The sequence below is a fragment of the Macrobrachium rosenbergii genome, chromosome 25 (genome assembly GCF_040412425.1).
Source record: "Macrobrachium rosenbergii isolate ZJJX-2024 chromosome 25, ASM4041242v1, whole genome shotgun sequence".
Classification (NCBI taxonomy): Eukaryota; Metazoa; Arthropoda; class Malacostraca; order Decapoda; family Palaemonidae; genus Macrobrachium; species Macrobrachium rosenbergii.
Genome location: NC_089765.1, coordinates 3,880,876 through 3,890,701, shown reverse-complemented (window position 1 = coordinate 3,890,701; position 9,826 = coordinate 3,880,876).

The window sequence follows — 9,826 nt, the reverse complement described above, 5'->3', positions numbered from 1 at the left end:
AAACTGATGTAAATATTACAGACTTGTTAAGAAACACATGTAAATAATACAGACTTGTTAAGAAGCTGATGTAAATAATACAGACTTGTTAAGAAGCTGATGTAAATAATACAGACTTGTTAAGAAACATGTAAATATTACAGACTTGTTCAGAAACACATGTAAAAGAATGGCGAAGATTCCCACGAATACAAACAGGCTCCAGCTTTCTGCATGTGTAGGAAAGACCCGGGCGAGAAAGTTCGTACCTCATTAGCATTCAACATACTCGAGGCAAAGGTAGATAACCATGGGAGGTGGCCTTTAGCGTGCCTTGTGCCAGAACGGAATTGTGTTAAAACACTTTCGTATCAAAACCGATAAATTACAAAGCACCTGTCTTAGGAGCAGGGTGCTGCAATCGGAATAAAATTTCTATGCTCAAGAATATTGTTATTGACTACGGTAGATGTTAGAAAGTCGAATGTTCCAGGGAACAGACTGGCGTTCTTATATAAGCAGAGTTGAATGCGAGTTCACAGTGCGTTGGAAAGAACTGATTGAGAGAACCGATTACAATTTTGTACTGCGTACATGTACACACATAAAAGACTACCAGTTTTAGCCATCCATCACTGCCGGATGGAAACATTTCATACCATTATGTCAGCATTGAGGTTGGGATGAACATTATTTTAATACGTCACTGTTCAGTTGTGGAGGCTATGCGTCTCCAAACGATGTTTTATAGTACGCGGAAAATTACATTGTTGCTTTAATTGCTGTTGGCTTTACCCATTTGTATGAGATAGGCAGTTATTCTTTTATATTTCATATTCCTTTACTTGAAAGGATAATGTTTTCATATTCTGTAAGTGATATATGATTCTGTTAGGAATCCAGATGAATATGTTGATATATACTTCGGGATATAAAAGAGCTTGTCAGTGCCTAGATCAGAGCAGCAAAAACAACTGGTTACAAAATCATCTGATACAAGTGGTTGTGTGATTTTATTAAACTACTGCTGATAATTTCATCATGCAGACAGTTAAAAATCCTTGTTTACCTGGGCAACAGAAGCCTTAAGCGGAAAAAAAAGAATAAAATACAATGTGATTTTGCGTACTTTCAGTTAGGATTTGCCCAGTTGCTTGGAGTATCTATAGCACTGTTGAAAATTTCTGGATTATACCAGGTGCCACCTGTCAGTGCCCTGCGAAAGGTGATGACCAGTTAACCTGTGGTGAAAATATCACCTCCAAGGCAATTAGATATTAAGTCTCTGAAATTCTGATTTCAGACAAAGATATAGGGACTTTGCTGTCTTCCTTTTTCTAAATAAATAACCACTGTGCTGTGTTTATCATTAGAATAAAAGATTTTGGAAAGTCTGAAGTCTTTATTCTAAAGATAAATACAGCACACTAGTTATTTATTAGAGAAGAAGGAAGACAGTAAAGTTCCTATATCCTTGTCTGAAATCAGAATTTCAGAAACTTAATATCTGATTTTCTTGGTGGCGATCTTGGTGGTGATATTTTCACCACAGGTTAACTGGTCATCACCTTCCTCAAGGCACTCACAGGCGGCGCCTGATATAATCCAGAGGTCCCAAACAGTAATATAAATACTCCGAGCAACTATGCAAATCCTAATTGAGAGTATGCTATTTTGTTCTCCATTGAGACTTCTGTTGGTCCAGTTAAACATGATAGCTGTTTTTTAACCGTTTGCATGATAAAATTGTTAGCAGTCGTTTAAAAAACCAGGAATTATTTTTCCTATAGAATCTTGAAGATCGATTATTATGAACTTCCAAGAGGTTTATCTCCGAAAGGCATTTGTAAATTAGATTTCTCTTTAAGCAGGAGTTGAAGTTTACTGTAGTTTTAAACAAAGATAAGAACGGCACGTTTTCTCTACAATAAATTCACTGTATTTTTAAAAGTATGCACAGAAATTCAACTGTGAAGTGAGGTGAGAGACAGACAGTTGTAATTCTTTTGCAAAGGGCATTAAAGATGGTTTTGATGGCAAGCAGGGTAACAGAAATCTTATGTATTATTATTCACCTCCATGAGAGGTTGTGTGTGGCACGATTTGCGGTGCCTTTAATATTAGATTCTCTCTTGATGATGATGTTGCAGCTCTGCAGAGAGCAAGAGGATTCCCACTGTGTTTGAACTGGTCATATTTGGTCATCTACCGATGTATTTCCGTGGAGGAAGGAAATCCTTGGAAACAGACTTCGCTCTTTAGGACTTGCAGAGGACATGGAATTTTTATGATTCCCTCGTCACTCTTCTCGCCTCCATTCGCACAGAGATTTGAAGGGTAAATAGAGCGTCCGACACTTCTCTGAACAGTCCATTAGACCTTCTTCTGTATTCCATTAGAAGAAGGCTGAGGGAATGCTTTTACTTGAGGAAATTAGAAATGAATTGGGAATTGAACAAAGGTACTGTGTGATTCGACCGGTCTGAGAATGTTTGGTGTCTGGTAAACAAGAGTGCTTGTTAAAGTCAGTGAACTTTCACATGGGTAAGTGTTGTTAAGGTGTGATACAAAATAGAAAATAAGCATGATATGAGTAAAAATAGAGATATGACTGTATGGAAGAAGAAATGGAAACGTTTATTTTGCCACATAACCATTGTCCTCAGACTTTTTAGGTGTGCTAGCCTTTGCATCATGGCCTGTAACAGTCCTTGCTGGAGGATATACTCAAGATCACTTCCCATATCATGACTTATTTTAGATTTTATTTATTTCCTTACTCATTGCTTTATGCATAATTAATCTGCATTTGTTATATTTTTTCAATTTTTATTTTTAGCAGTAAATTAATCTTTAAATGCTTCATTTTCTGCACAGGTAAACGGGTGGGCAGTGGGATTCAGGAATATATATACGTACACACACAGACACACACACACACACATATATATATATATACATACATATACATATACATATGTATTCACAATAACATGCCCTTTCTTTGCCATGTTTTTATTTTTTTCATGGTTGAGCTTTTTTCTTTTTATGTACGTACACTGCATTTCAGTGTGGCCACAAGAATGTATGGTTATTATAAAGTTACTTGTTTAAGATTTGCTGTCGTTCAACCCAGACCCAGGGACAGCCACTCACACCAGTGACCCGAGCCCTGTGACATTAGGTTAAAATGAAGGTACCTTAGTCCAAGCTTCGGGGCAGAATGTGTAACTTCCAGAGGGTTCGGACTTAATTTCTTTACCTTCCCGTTTTAAAACAACCGCGGGATGGGTGCACTAGGCAACATAAATTCTGCTGTGCTTCATTTTCCTTCTCTCCGTTACCACGCTATTCTTGTCCATAGGCTTTCGGCAAAGAAGCGGTGAGGATGCTCGCCCCCAAATGAGTTCCAAAAGTTCATGCTAATGTGTAGAAGCAGTGTCCACTTCCTCGTGCTGCATGATGGCTGTTGTACTTGTAAATTTTATGTTCTGGTTCTTATCTTCGTCCAACTCCTTTTTCAATTGATCAGTTGACCCATTAAAAATCAGGAGTTATCATTTTAGAATTTTTTGCTTTAATTCAGGAACAGCCTTTTTTTGCAGTCAGTCAAATGTGGTCGTTCTGTCTGACGCTGATGATTTAACTTGTCCTTTTTTGAAAATAGGATGGCTTTTTGTGATACTCTCATGAATATGAAGTAAGAAAAGGTGTGCAATCACTCCCTTCTATCTATTTTCTAAGTTAATTTTTATGTAAAATCGTCGTTATGGTATGTTTAAATCTGTTAGGTTGTCTACAGCCGCATGTCGAATTAATATTGTAGTTTAAGAAGCCATATGTAATGAAGATATGCAGACAATCAGTGAGGGTTTGATTAACGTAAGGAAAATATCATTCTGCTGAGATAGGGTACCGTAAAACGGAAACGTTTGATACCGGATGAGACCTGGGATATGATACAGAATGAACAAAAGAAACGATGAAGAACCCAATGTAGAATGTTTTTAAGTTCAAGATTCGACAGCGAAATGAAAAGAAAGGCCACAACTGAAAAGAATGTGTGGAAAAACAGGCGAATGGTGCTAACAGAGCCATGTATTTGGGGAAAGGCTCTGGTGTTAGGGACATACGGACATCAATCATGGTGCGACAGTAAAGCTATATTTAAAAGAGTGTATCCATATGAGAATAAATCTTCAAGAAGTCAGTTGGTAGGAGAGAGGGAGAAAAATGATACTATAAGGGAAATTATGCAAGACCATATGTGGAAGAAAGGAATGAGGAAAAGGAAATGGCTTGGACATGTCCTTCGCACCGTCCCTGGGAGAATTGTGTATGATAGTGATACACTGGCGCCTCTGAAGCTTTGGAAAACCGAGAATATGAGACGGGAGACTGGAGGTGAGTGGAGATTTGTGCAAGTGAAAGCGGAGGAATACATGAATCGCGGAATTTCATAGAGGTCCTGTGCGTTGCACCGGTGTTGGAGGCGATGATAATTAATGACAGCCATTATTGAGAATTGCCAAGATGGATTAAAAACCTTTGTGTGAAACAGAGGAACCAGCTCTCCTGGGCCAGTATTTGGCAGTGTCATATATATATATATATATATATATATATATATATATATATATATATATATATATATATATATATATATATATATATATATTCTACCTGATAATTTTTGTACTTAGGCCTGTTAGAAGACTCAGTACTTGTAACGGAGTAGTAGATTAACGCACTCTGTGTCCGTCACACACACGTGCATGATATGTATATAAATGTGTGTGTGTGTGTGTATACATATATATATATATATATATATATATATATATATATATATATATATATATATATATATATATATATATATATATATATATGTAACCACATGTTCATTAAAACTGATTTCTTTTCAGTGCTCTTACTCTGCAGACTGCAATTAGAGCCACAAATTGCTATGAATGCCAGGCAAATACCTATTCAATTTGAGCATGACGAAAGTTACCAGAAGAGGTCACTGCTGAGTCACTTCCTTGCTCGGTAATCTTTGCTCTCGGGTGAATCACGTAGGAAACGAAGATGATTCCATTTTTTCATGTCTGGATCATCTTGGAAAATCCTTTCAGAAGTGATTTAATGTTTCGTGCCGCTTATTCTTGATAGGAAACTTCTTGCCAGTTGTTCGTGTTAGCGCAGCTAAGATCAAAAATATATATATTTTTAAAGAAAGAACGCTACCCTGCCGGACAAATCTAGCGCCTAACATTACGTAGCAAAGACTTAAGAAATATACGTTCACAAGTGTTTAAGTCTTGCTTAAGTTCCCCCTTATTCGCGGTAATAATTCTATTAGTAATAATCACAATGGTAATATAAATAACGTTATTTTAGATACATGAGAAGGTTCCATACTATTACCATTAGAATTTAAAGGTGAATTAGCATAGACTCTGGTTTACTTGGTGCTGGAAGTTGAAGATATTGACAAATGAAGCCTGACTATAGGAAGCAGGTACTGATGATGCTCATATGGGATTCAAGTAAAAAGATCTTTGTGCATAGTGGTAGGAAGCCTTGTGATATTGCTAAACTCACCCTACACCTTTTCCTCATTTTTGACTGAGAATATTGATTTAAATGTAATTTGTCAATGATTTTCTCTACATATTTACAAAATGTTGATAAATAGCGAATGCATTTTTTCGTATGTAAATATCAGCCAACAAAGGATATTTATGTACGCATTATCAGTCAGTTCTATAAAAACGAAGCTGCTGGACATTGTAGTGGTCCTTCATTTTTGTCCATAGGAGAATCATTGCTGAAGTATGATATTGGTTTTCGGTTCAAGTTAATTTTCAGCTTAATAGGAATTATTTCATCGTCAGTAATGCAGTTATTGATCGAATCTCTCTGATGTTGATCGGTACTTTAGTAACTTCAGTTATTGTATAACAGTGGTAATGCAATTCGATCTGGACCTCGTTCAGATTTTGATTGTTTAAGCTTAGGACATAGTTTTTCTAGTTGATGTTCAAAGTTCCCAAAAATATTAAGGGCGTAGGCAACTTGGCTACGTAACGGGGAATGAGGAGGTTATGTTCATTGGAATTTAAATCAGTTTTGAAATTATAACGTCATACTGGAATTCATAGATCTGTTTGGGTTGATGCCGATGAAATATGCTTGTTCTCAGTGCGTCGAAAGAATATGATTTTGAGAAAGATTTACTAACAATAAGATTACCCAGTAGCCTTAGTATTAATACTGGCGAGTTGTCTGCATTAAAATCTCCTGTTGAACAAGTATGCTCTGTTGTAGAGACTGGAATAAAGCGTTACAATTCCTCGAGAATAATTCAGTAATGAAATTTGAGTGACTTTCAGAATCACTCGTCGGCACTATGAATCTCTTTGTGTGTGTGTGAGAGAGAGAGAGAGAGAGAGAGAGAGAGAGAGATAGTGCTTGTTTTAGTATGGTTTACTTTAAGTCAGTATACCTTGCTCTAACATGATTATTAGAAGTGGAAACAGATCTCAACTGATTGTAATGGAATATACAATCTCCGATGAAATGTTTGCTGTTGACAGTTTTCATTAGCGAGTAATTTTCTTACAGAATACATCAATTAGATGGTGAAATTAGTGAAAAGCGTATAAAGGAAACACTTCTAGATAAATTTATAATACCGTGGAGAGTTTGTGATTGTGCCTCTGGAATGGCTGTGCGATAGTTTTCGATAACAGTGATTGGTGATTTCGCTCAAGAGATTTTTTGAGGTGTAAGATAGTTTTTGCTATTATTTAGATTTTATTTTGAGTGATTCTGCTGTATAGATATGGCATTATAATATCATTTACCGAGGACCACGTATGTCTCCTCTTTGGATATCCATATAGGCCTTGAATGTTGAAAGTGAGTAATGTGATTACATGTTTTTCCTTTGCTGCGATTTAACCTTTTTGAAGTGCATAACCTTTTTCTGCATCTCTTTACGAATACAGCTATTTAAGGCATGATACGAGAACCACTTACTTAGCGTAGGAAAGGAGACCTGTATGTTCATATTTTATGATGCTATTTAGTTTTTTTTTTATCCTTAAACCCCTCCCCAGCTTAAGGTGCAGATGACATTTGAGACCACCCACCCAGACAAAAAGTCTCGGCCACTAGTCCTTTAAGCCTCTTGGTTTTGCAGCCTCTGGGCTTGAGAGGTGAGCAGGCGACTTGACCAAATGCGCAACATGTCTAGTTTCAACATTTGCATTTCCTGCCCACTCTTCAGTGTCAAGGAGACGCAGAACAAAAGAGGGCATTTTTGTTTTCAGACGAATAAATATTTCTTCAGATCTGTGGTGAATTTCGGAAGGAAAATGGTTGCTTACACTTTCTTGCATGATATAAAAAATAAGCTGTTGTTGCTTGAAATCAGAGTATTTCTTATTTGGAGATTGTGATAGATTAATGGCAGTATCCTGTTGCGGAGCTTAAAATGCTTAGTGCTGTTGCGCAAGAAATCTGTTGTCTCGAATCATTCAGCTACTCTTTTACTAACTATCAGTTATAATCGTGAGAGTAAACTGTTTTTCCACTCAAAAAAACTAAAAAATCTTCCTGTCCTTAGCTATTTGCCGAGTAAAGATGCAAGTTGTTTGCAATAAAGAAGCAGAAATTTTTGACGTGCATATGCGAAGGAAAATGTGGGGACTGCTGTTGGTAGCAAGCAGTGTGAATTGCTTGTCTTCGTGAAATATTGTTTAGAACTTGAGAAGTGAAAGAATTTGAAAAAAAGATCTGTAGACGGGATCGTAGTGATTAAACTAGTCGACGCTTTTTCCTCACATCTGATAATTCTTTTGGAATCCAAATCCCAAATATGGAACTTGAAGTAACCAGAATTAATCCTTGGAGAAGCATCGTGGACATAGATAATCGTTGAGTTAGAAGTGAAGTTTTAGCTATGCCTTGTTGAAAAATACTTCTGTTAAACTTCAAATAATGTTTGAAAACTTTAATTTTTGCGTTAGCTTTAACTCACTGAAAGTTTTGTTACCAAATGGTTAAACTTATTAGAATGAATGTACATTCTGAATACAAATGAATAACAGCATTTTACTTGCTGTCTGTTTGAGTAATACTATCTGAAAACAAGTAAAAAATGTGCCGAAGCTTCTTCGGCGCAGTCGGGTTTTCTGTACAGCTGCTACAGCTTATAATCAAGGCACCGAAAATAGATCTATCTTTCGGTGGTCTCGGTATAATGCTGCGACCCATGAAACTTTAACCACAGCCCGGTGGTGGCCTATCCTATATCGTTGCCAGAAGCACGATTATGACTAACTTTAACCTTGAATAAAATGAAAATTACTGCGGGTAGAGGGCTGCAATTTGGTATGTTTCACGATTGGAAGGTGGATGATGAACATACCAATTTGCAGCCCTCTAGCCTCAGTAGTTTTTAAGACCTGAGGACGGACAGAAAAAGTGCGGGCGGACAGACAAAGCTGGCACAATAGTTTTCATTTACAGAAAACTGAAATTCAGAAACTGATTGAATGATTATATAGACTTGCTTTGCAACAGTTATGGGCATCAACGCCGAAACGAAATAGAAAGAATAGAAAACTGTCGACTGAAATTTGCACGATAGAAATTACGCTCTTTGCTTGTTTTATGTCAAGTTTCACAGCTACGCAACCATGGACAGACAGATGAAGGCTGAATGAGCTTGGCTCTCTCGACGCTCAGTGTGGGTCGTTGCTGTCACATTATCTCTAGACCTTGCTTCGCATAAGCACACAGTGTCAGTTTGGGCGTGAGTACTGACTTGCGCATGCGCTTAGAGGATCGGGGAAGTGGGATCTCAAATGCTGCTGTCACGTAGTCCTTCTGAAGAAGAGATGAAATTTGTATTGTATGTTGGTTCTTTATTTGATAGTGCAGCCTTCATTTGACATTCGGTTCTATTAATTAGGATACTTTTTCCATGCGATTGTTTTTACCTAATAAACTGCAATTTTCGTTCATTTGTATTATTTTTTTCTTTGCTCATGATGCAGTGAAGTAGCTTATTCTGTTTTATGTGAAAAATGTTAGTGCATGGCTAATTAACGGGTGTAAAAATCCAGCATTTTCATTTATATCATGAATTAGTATATAAAAGTTTTTGCCTGACGGACTGAGTTAACAAAAAAGCTTTTCGTAATTTTACATATGCAGTTTATGCGTTGCTAAAACATCGTGTGAGACATGAATGCATTAGGTTGACTTATTAAAAATAGATAAAGCCGAATATGTTGACATGGAGGTAAACAGAAGGATTCTGTTTTGATCTGAAATGAGTAAACAAGATCGTTGCAAAGGAGCTTCTCATCGTCTGATTTCAAAGTGCTTAACTGTATGCCAGAGAGAGAGAGAGAGAGAGAGAGAGAGAGAGAGAGAGAGAGAGAGAGAGAGAGAGAAAAGGGGGGCATTCCGTCGTGTTCATATTTCTAACCCCATTAAGGAAACACTATTAGTAACTTTAATATATTACAGATGAGAAAAAAAAATGTTACAGTAATGTTCATCAAAAAACAGATTCGTTACTGCATTTAAAGTGTAAAATACAATTCAGTTCGTAGTCTCTTGATCAGTCAGTGCGATGTTTATTTCAAGCTGGAAGCAAACAAATGAAAGGGAATGAAAAATACCTGGAAATTATGAATGATTCCGATAGCGTTCAGCCAGTCGCTTGAAGAGGGGGAAAATGCTAATCAAAGAGAATCAGAAAAGGAAAATCCTTCTGACTGGAAAGGATTCCGTAAGAACATCTGGGTTGCTACTTGAAGTTCAT